The following is an 8,400-nucleotide window of genomic DNA, read 5'->3' as shown; positions in this document are numbered from 1 at the left end:
GAGCTGCAAGAGGGGAGATTGAGATGAGATCTTAGGGAGAAATGTTTTGCTGTGAGGATGGGGAGGCCCTGGCCCAGGCTGCCCAGAGCAGTGGTGGCTGCCCCATCCCTGGAGGGGTTCAAGGCCAGGTTGGATGGGGCTTGGAGCCCCTGATCCAGTGGGAGGTGTCCCTGCCCATGGCAGTCCACGGTGTGAATGCTGGGGTGTCCTGTGCAGGGACAGGAGCTGCACTCGATGATCTTTGTGGGTCCCTTCCAACTCAGGACACTCTCCCTCCCGGCCCTGAGGGCAGCCGGGGCTCCCTCTTCCCGCGCTCAGCACGGGGGAGGCAGAGCGGGGCCCCGCGCCAATGGACGCGTCCTCCCCCCCCCCCCCCAACTCCCCGCAGAGGGTTGGTACGGCCCGAGCCTTTATAAGGAGAGCGCGCCCTCCCCCTCCACAGGCCTCCTCCCCTCACTGCGGGGTAGTACTGCTCCACCTTTAGAATTTCTTATGGCGGTGTCTGAGTTCTCAGCCCAGGAAGTGTTTAAAAAACGGGTGGATGAAGTGCTTAGGGATAAGATTTAGTTGTGGACAAGTGCGACTGGGCTTGATGACCTCTAAGGTCTTTTCCAACGTAGCGGTTCTGTATCTCTATAAGGAGAGCCTCCCCCGCTGGAGGTGGTACGGCCCAAGCCCTTATAAGGAGAGAGTCCTCCCCCGCGGCAATGGACGCCTCCGCCCGCCCCGCTAGAGCAGTGGCACAGTCCGTCCCCCCTGCCGCGCGGTGGTACGGCCCGAGCCTTTACAAGCGGCCGCGGCCCTTCTTCCTACCTTTTCCCCTTGCGTGCGCGGTGGTGCTGAGGTCGAGGCCCGCGGCGCGGGAGGCCGGGCCTGGAGGCGGAGGGACCCTCCGGCCCTGCCCCGTGGAGCTGCCGCCACGTCCCGGCCGAACCGGTCCCCACTCGCGTGGGGGGTGATGGGGGCCGCGGAACCGGGACATGCGGCGCTGCGGCCCCGCAGGCCTGGCGCTGGCGGTGGGAAACCGCGCTGGGGTTGCTGGAGAGGCTGCCTGGTAAGTGACCGCGGGCTGGGGACGTGGGGGGCTGTGAGGAACGACAGACGGTGTCCGAAACCATAGGGTGGTTTGGGATGGAAGGAATCTCAAAGCCCATCCAGTCCCACGCCTGCCATGGGCAGGGACACCTCCCACTGGATCAGAGTCTCCAAGCCCCATCCAACCTGGCCTTGAACCCCTCCAGGGATGGGGCAGCCACCTCTGCTCTGGGCACCCTGGGCCAGGGCCTCCCCACCCTCACAGCAAAACATTTATGCCTAAGATCTCATCTCCATCTCCCCTCTTGCAGCTCAGAACCCTCATCCCCTCCTTGCCCTCCCTGATCCAGAGTCCCTCCCCAGCTTTCCTGGAGCCCCTTTCAGCACTGGAAGCTGCTCTAAGGTCTCCCCGCAGCCTTCTCTTCTCCAGGCTGAACAACCCCAACTCTCAGCCTGGCCTCGTACAGGAGGTTCTCCATCCCTTGCATCATCTCTGTGGCCTTCTCTGGACTCGCTCTAACAGCTCCATGTCTTTAAGAGCGAGAGTAAGGCTGCAGGTTGGGCCTCAGCAGAGCGGAGGGGCAGAATCCTCTCCCGCTTCCTGCTTTTTCCAGCTCTTTGCTTGCAGCCCAGGGCACGATTGGCTTTCTTAGCTGCGAGCCCACGATGCTGCTCATGTTACACTCATCCACCAGCAACCCAAGTCCTCCACAGAGCCGCTCTTGATCCCATTGTCCCCCATCCTGATTTGAAATGCGGCTCCCGTGCCCGGTGAGCAGTAGCCAGTCTCTACATTACTGAGACACGTTGTTTATTCAGAGTTTGCCGAATTCTGGATGCTCGGGGGATGAACCCTCTAAACCCAAATGTAGAGCCCTAACGTAGTCCCCACAATTTTATACACTACAGATGGCTGAATATTCCTACACTTCCTGAAAAGGTCAAGTATATTCATAAATAACCATACTATCTTAATCTTTTACACACATGCCACCAAAATCCTAAATGTATTTTTCCTCTAATCTTTATGCAGCCTCTAGTGGCCGTTCCACAGCCATTCACTGATGAGGTTTGACCAATTTCTTGCTGGTATTAAAGCATTAGTCCTTACATTTTTCTGTTATCACATCCTTGTTTGGTTCACCCTGTTTACCAGACTATTTTTGATCTTAAGTTTGCCCCATGGCACCCATTCAAGGTTAGGTTTGCTAAAAAGACAGTACATTAAATCAAGTGCCTTTGCTTTTTATTATTATTGTATTTTTATAGCACTGTTTTGAGCAAACAGCTCATTTATTTGGTTATTGGATGTGCCAGACACTTCGTGTGCAAGGAACACTGCGACCTTATTATTGAGCCTGTGGAATTTCAATTTAAAAATTGCCTGATGGTCTTTAAGGTTCCTCCCAACCCAAACCATTCTGTGATGTGTAAGTTTCCTGACCAAAAAGAGCATTATTAACTACTGAAAGCTGTCTGATTTAAATATTTAGAGATTCCCCGTAGTAATTCAAACATGGATGGAATCAGAAGCAGAGTGTGGGTGGTGAGGTTCTGGGTTTGGTGGGTTTCTTTGTTTATTTTCCTGGATAAACCTACTTTATAAGATCACTACTGAAGTATTTTCTAGTAATGCTTCTTTTGTTTTTATTCCCACAGGAGAAAGATGTCTTGAAGTAAAAAGTAAGTTAAAGTTTATTTTCTGCTAAGTTGCTCAACTTGTTAAAAAAGTTCTGGGTCTTCACTTGTGTGCTAATATTGTAAAGCAGTTAAGTATAGGACTGTTAAAGAAAAATAACCTGTAATAATTACATCTTAAAGCAAGTTAAATAAAAACTAATTAAAACTAGTTTTATGTATTGTTAAGCTAACAGAGAGGATATATTTTGTAAGCAAAATGAAGTGTCCAACAGTTGGTTCAAGGTATGACAAATACTACCTTTTAAGTAATGAAATAGAAATTTTGTTGGCTGTTGATGATGATAACCCGGAATAGGAAGTGCCGTCAGATGCGAGAACTGACGATAACCTTCTTATTTATCTGAAACACAGCTACATGCGTGCAGAGGTTGAGTTCTAGAAATTTGTCTTCTAGATTTAATTGAGCAACCTTTATTTATTCTTGATTTCTGCAAGGTGTGCTCTTGTAACATGTAATGTAGCTTCACGCCCATCTATTTAACTTTTTCTGCAGGGCCTGGTCTTTCCTGATGGATGTGAGACAGTCAGGACAGGGAACAGGTCAGGTCGGTCTTTGGAGATGACCCTGATGTGAAAGGTAAGTGATGAATTTCACTGGACCATGTGGAGCTTTATACCAGAATCTAAGTTGAGAATTAATGAGGCGTGTAGGCTGCCACCAACTGGAGGAGCACGTTTTGTCAGTTCATACTTTATAGCTTGAATCAATCTGCTTTCCCTCCATTCTTCCCCAAAATTTAAAGCCTGATGCTTATTTCCTGGTATCTCTGTGTTTAGCAATAGTTTGGGTAACTGCTGCCCTGTGTAAATTGTTACTAATCATAGTTGTTACCCTTGATGTTGCAGCTCTTCAGGTCCTGTGGCATAGAGTGAGGCCGTGAAAGCAGGAGATTATCCTGGGTGAGTTTAATAACTTTTCATACTGTTAGCTTCACGTGGTGGTTTTGGCTGCAATCTCAGCCACATTACCCAGTTGGGAACATTCTCATTGGCTGTGTTTCTATTTCTGTATATTCTTAGCTCTAAAAGTATAATTAATGAAGTTTTAGGTCAAAAATGCTTTATTAGACTAAAACAGAGGCCGTAAATATAGAAGAGCAGCTGTTTTCTGTGCTACAGTTTTGCTGACAGCACTGTCAAGCAAAGGGATAATGGTCTTGTACCAGTTTACCTAAAGATATCATATGATGAGACTAACCAAAACTTGCTGGAATTACCGTCAGATTGACTGGTGGTGAGCAAAAGGTTCTTCTGATGATATCCCTTATGTTAACAAGTGGGTTAATATTTAATGTTGACTGGTTAACTGATCCTTAGTGTTTTATTGCAGGTGCTTATGCTGAAAACATCTTGTCTGAGGAAGAAGGAAGCCAGTAAAACATGTATGAGCCTGGGAACTGTTGAGTGTAAAGACTACATTTTTCTGCCCTAAGATGTTAAAAAAATGTTAACAGTTACACGGTTTTGATTCTACATTTATTAAAACTGTCTCAAAAAATGCTCCAGCTGAGTCTGGTTTTGTGACTTCACTGCATTGAGGAATGACTTGCTTTTATGCATTGTGTTGTTAAGAAACGTGCTAAGCACTCCTCTAACTTGCTGTGATGGGATACAGTAGATCTGTAGATCACACACTGCAGAATAACAGTAAGGGGTTTTAGTTGTGTAAGGATTGGCATTTGCTAATTTCTTTAAACAAGTGATACTGACACTGCTGCAGTAATTACTGGAGGGATTAGGCCTTCGGTACCCTTAAAATCAAGAAGAGCAAATACAACTATTTCTGTAGCTTGACCTTAACCTTTTTTAAAGTCTGCTGCAGAGGGTCAGAATCTGTTTCTGCAGCAATAGGATTCTGACTGGTGCTCTGCATCTCTCCTAAATGATGGTCCAAATGTGCAAAACTAGAATTAATGGCCAGATGTGGAGAAAGGGGAGAGGCACTCCTACTCTGCAACTTGTCAGCATTCTTCAGCATTGATAGGAAGAGTGAAAAAAGCTGATTTTGTGCTTAATAACAAGATTGGCCTGCAGTGGAGGTTGATGAACAAGGAGGTTGGGAGACCTAAAATAGATGTGTTTAAATAAGGAGGAAAAAAAACATTCTGAGGCCAAACCTGCCGATTAGATAGATTATTTCAGTGTAGCTGGAAGGCTTCAGTGCTCTCACAGGAGTGGATCCTAAGTCTTCTCAAACTCAAGTGACTGAGCGTGTCTGCTGAGGGGCCAGTGCAGATGTGCTGATCGCTTTGCCCACTTGGTGGCACCAAGTGATAGAATTCAGCTCAGTCTTCAGTGCTTTTTGGAAGAGGTGCACATCCTCAATAAAGTGAGCATGCTCTTTTTGTGCCAGTGAGGAGTTAAGCGGTGTTAACCAGCTCTGAGTAGAAGGTATCTTGATAGTCATTCTGCAAGTGATGAAACTTTGACCCAGTTGAAAATCTTGCTAGAAGGGCTGTGGCTAGGGAAAACCCATTCAGAACAGCCGACAAAATGGTCATGAAGAGTTTGGGGTTAGTGTTATTCCTACAGTAATAACGTAGGTGAACAGTTCTTGGCTGCCACAAAATAAAAAGCAGGATACAGCTTCACCGGTAGGGATTTGTGGTCTATACATAAAAGGTTGTGGAGAGGAGGGAGCTGGGCTCTTCTCCCAAGTGGCAGGGGACAGGACGAGAGGGAATGGCCTCAAGCTCCACCAGGGGAGGTTCAGGCTGGACATTAGAAAAAAAATTTTCACAGCAAGGGTCATTGGGCACTGGCAGAGGCTGCCCAGGGAGGGGGTTGAGTCACCTTCCCTGGAGGGGTTTAAGAGACAGGTGGATGAGGTGCTGAGGGACATGGTTTAGTGATTGATGGGAATGGTTGGACTCGATGATAAGATGGGTCTTTTCCAACCTGGTGGTGATTCTAAAATAAAAAGCAGGACACAGCTTCACCCATAGGGATTTGTGGTCCATAAATCCCCTGTCATGGAGTGAGCTGGCTTATTTTCAGGATGGGACAGTGGAACATAGATTTTATTCCAGTCCTGGGTCGCAGATGAGACTTCAGGGATGACCCCAGCTGTGACTGCAATCTAGGCAAAGACCCAAATCTGGTTTTTTTGGCTGATGACCCAAAATCAAGGTGCTATGGGTGGTTTTGCACACTGCATCCCAGGGCAGCGTCCCTGTCCCTCTAACAGCAGGGACGAGCTGTGCAATCAGGACACGCATCTGTGCTCGGGGCATAAAGTGTATGAAATGTGGGATTTCACAGAGGCTTCTCTCATTGAGGAGTCGGTTATGTGCTTTAAACCAAAAAGAACAGGTTTAACGTTTTCCAAAGAAGCAGGACAGCGACTGCTGCTGTGATCAGTGTGCAGGTAAATTAAAGAGTCTTCCTAATAACATCACTGTGATACAGGGTTTGATAGAAACATTCAGCCTGGGTAATGGAGTGTGCAAAACTTCTTTGGAACTAACTCATCTCTCTGTATTTGAGCAGAATGAAGAACTGATTGCTTCAATGTTTATTTTAATTAAAGTTGTAAAGCAGAGTTGCGTTCTGTTGCAAGTGTTTAATGGAACAAAACTATTTTTGCCTGATTTTAAGAGCTTGTGTATTAGAACATGTTGACATAAGACATTTCTTAGCTGGTAGGATATGCATTGGAAATAAAAATGTTTTTAAAAGTTTCAGAAAGAGCGCAAGGACTCCACTGCCTTTTTTAAATGAGAATGTTTATGCCATTAACGATGATGGGGGTGAGGGTAGCCACATGCCCTCAAACAGAAACTGTGTGCTTGGCTGTTTAATGTGCTGCTTAATTTGCTCAAGATAGGTTTGGTGCGACTTGTTTTGGTAATTGTTCTTTCTAGGATGTATCCGAATGATCTCATTAAAATAGAGAAGAGTTGATCTGGGAATACTGTAAACAGGAAACAGTTTATCTGGGTTTATTGAGGGTACAAGTTGGTGGTGTCCTCATTAACTATTCATGAGTTACTTGTTTATTGTTTTCATCAATACCAAAGTTCCTCAGCAGGGGTCATCTAACAGGCTGGGTTTTGCTAAGATGAATGAATGGAAAAGTGTTATTCTTATTAGAATATGGTGCTTTTGGAACAAAATAGGTGCCCTGTTGCCACAACCTTACATGGGACCATATATGTTCTTACTATTTACCTTGCAGTGCTTGGTGGAGAAGTAAAACCATCCTGTTCTGATTATGTTTGGAACACAACAGCTTTCCAGTGTAGAGAACACGCAATGGAACCAAATCCTGATTGTAAAATACAATTACTTTGGATTTTCTAAAGATTTAGGAGAACAGTTGGCAGGAGACCCTGGCATATAACAACAGCCAACAACCATGGGTAAATCTAAAATAGATTAAAGAATTAAAGCAGAAAGAACAAAAAAAAAACCCGCGCAGTGAGGCTAAGAATGGCTGAGTGCCAGCTTTTAGCAATAAGAGAGATGGCAATGTTGCGTAGTAATTCATCTGGGAGAGAAAACAGTTGTTATGTATTATCTGCAAACTACGTGCTGTGACTGCTGACCTGACGGAGAGCGGCTGCTCGGGGGAGTAGGCTTCTGTTTGTCTTTCTTTCCGCACAGGGATGGTGTCAAGGATGCCAACTGCCAACTTCTGTGATGTGAATCTGCATTTAGCAGTAACCAGGCTCAAATCCTCAGGCTCCCTTGTATGTAGGGTCAGAGTAGACTGGCCTCTCATCAACTCAGGGAATTTGTTCCATGACCATGGGACAAGGCAGGAACTGTGAGCAGCTCCTCGCACATCTCATTTTGAAGTAGAATAAGTTGGAACAGACATTCATAGAATCATAGAATCACTATGTTGGAAAGAACCCACTGGATCATCGACTCCAACCATTCCTATTCCATTGTGCAAAGAGTTTCCTTGCCTGTGCCAGGGAGTGTGGTGGTTCCATCCCTTTTTCCCAGCATCAAATGGAAAGATGAGGGATGGGAAAGCAAGTGCAGTGCGGCTGGTGTCATCAGGAGCGGAGCTGTTCACATGGGGAAAGGGCTGCCTTGCGAGCACTCCACTTTCTTTCATAAATCACAGGCTTTGCAATTCATATAAATGCTGGTTATTAGTGTTATAAAGCAATTGTATCTACATCAGCATTAAAATAATCACTCACGCAAACCCATAAATTACTATAATTAATATATCCCAGCCATTAACTAAAATCTAAAGATGTTTTTGGCTTGGTCGCTGCTGTTTCAGCGGAATCAGTTATAGCTGGTTCTCTCCACTTAATGAGAAGGGAGGAAGGGATATACTGTGTGTTTTACCTATTCAGAATGAAATAGGTCCTGAATTGTGAAGCTTCCCTCTTTTTCTCTTGAAGGCCAATGGCAGAGCAATTAATTTTTGAGTTTAGCCAAAAAGAAGCAAGGCGCTGCTGAAGGAGCTGCTGTTTTCTAGCAGGGGACAGCTAAGATGGTATTAGTGTTGTGCAAGGAAAATTTATGGGTTTGTTTTCTTCCAGCTACCACATTACAAAATGCTTTGTCTGGTGTGATGTCAGATGCTCCAGGCAGCGACTCAGGGTTGCTCTGAGCAAAGAGCAAAGGCTCAAAATACCCCCAAGGTGTTTGGCCTTTCTCCTGCTCACCCAGGGCTCAGGGTCTTAGTTTGTAGCTCCT

At 45.8% G+C, this 8,400-nt stretch overlaps 1 long non-coding RNA gene and 2 other non-coding genes across 4 annotated transcripts; all 3 read left to right on the top strand.

Moving 5' to 3' along the window:
- The first annotated feature begins 805 nt into the window (after positions 1–805).
- On the top strand, positions 806–4,241 carry LOC138729629 (uncharacterized). 2 transcript variants are annotated; one of them, XR_011338917.1, is made up of 5 exons: positions 806–1,054; positions 2,695–2,718; positions 3,230–3,313; positions 3,583–3,636; positions 4,067–4,241. It is a non-coding gene; the product is annotated as an uncharacterized lncRNA (long non-coding RNA). The 2 variants fall into 2 exon arrangements; XR_011338918.1 differs by lacking the exon at positions 3,230–3,313 and having other exon boundaries at positions 807–1,054.
- On the top strand, positions 3,008–3,082 carry LOC138729842 (small nucleolar RNA SNORD49). Its single transcript, XR_011338963.1, has one exon. It is a non-coding gene; the product is annotated as a small nucleolar RNA SNORD49 (small nucleolar RNA).
- Positions 3,919–3,993, top strand: LOC138729846 (small nucleolar RNA SNORD65). Its single transcript, XR_011338967.1, has one exon. It is a non-coding gene; the product is annotated as a small nucleolar RNA SNORD65 (small nucleolar RNA).
- Positions 4,242–8,400: the final 4,159 nt, after the last annotated feature.

This window comes from Phaenicophaeus curvirostris, chromosome 21, assembly GCF_032191515.1.
Source record: "Phaenicophaeus curvirostris isolate KB17595 chromosome 21, BPBGC_Pcur_1.0, whole genome shotgun sequence".
Lineage (NCBI taxonomy): Eukaryota > Metazoa > Chordata > Aves > Cuculiformes > Cuculidae > Phaenicophaeus > Phaenicophaeus curvirostris.
The sequence above is the reverse complement of the archived record's forward strand: the minus strand, read 5'-3'. Positions and strand labels throughout refer to the sequence as shown.